Source organism: Aplysia californica, unplaced genomic scaffold (genome assembly GCF_000002075.1).
Source record: "Aplysia californica isolate F4 #8 unplaced genomic scaffold, AplCal3.0 scaffold00439, whole genome shotgun sequence".
Lineage (NCBI taxonomy): Eukaryota > Metazoa > Mollusca > Gastropoda > Aplysiida > Aplysiidae > Aplysia > Aplysia californica.
This window is the reverse complement of record NW_004797709.1, coordinates 509,464-510,258: the sequence shown is the minus strand read 5'-3', so window position 1 is coordinate 510,258 and position 795 is coordinate 509,464.

Sequence of the window (795 nt, the reverse complement as noted above, 5' to 3'; positions counted from 1 at the left end):
CTCCTCCTCCTCCTCCTCCTCCTCGTAATTGGACATTGCTTTTAGGACCTTAGACACTCTGTTAGTTCAGTTGGTATCATGCTGAACTACGGAGCTGAAGGCCCTGGTTCAAATCCCCACTTGGTGTTCTTGAGCTCCTTTAGTCATCTAAGTCGTGTCTATGGATGTTGAAGAATTTACAAGAAAACTAAATCAAGATCTATCAATGCTAGTCAGTGGGTGGTTGGTAGGCACTCTGGTGTGGTATGCTCCTTCTTTCCTTTCAGATATCTGTCATCCTTGTCTCTCTTCCTTCTTTCTTGTGTATGTTACTCTTTTGTAACACTTCTAATCTTCGGCACTTATATGACCTAATTGTATTGCAAATGCGGTAAAACTCTTTACTAAAAATAAGAAACAATGCTAATCATGTTTTAGATTTATGGGCTTACAATGAATCTGGAGTATGGGTTGAGTTTTTTAAATAGTCATTAGTAACCGAAATAGGTCGCTTTTAAGCACAAAGGGTCTATCCCAATAACTTCTGTTTTGAGAAAATCAAAGTTAAAGTTTTTGGATCCTTATTCAGTCTCTTTAAAAGGCAAGGAAAGTTTTCTCTATAACCAAGCAAAATATGTACACACCAATGAAACCAAACTTCTCTTATATATAAAGGGCAGTGCCCACTTTTGGTGTAGGTCAAGTTTTCTGGATATCCCTGAAATCTGAGTTAGCCCGCTTATCCTTAAAAGTGACCTATACATACTGTTCTCTACCATAATTTTGTTACTCATGCCCTAATGTCTTTGTTCACAG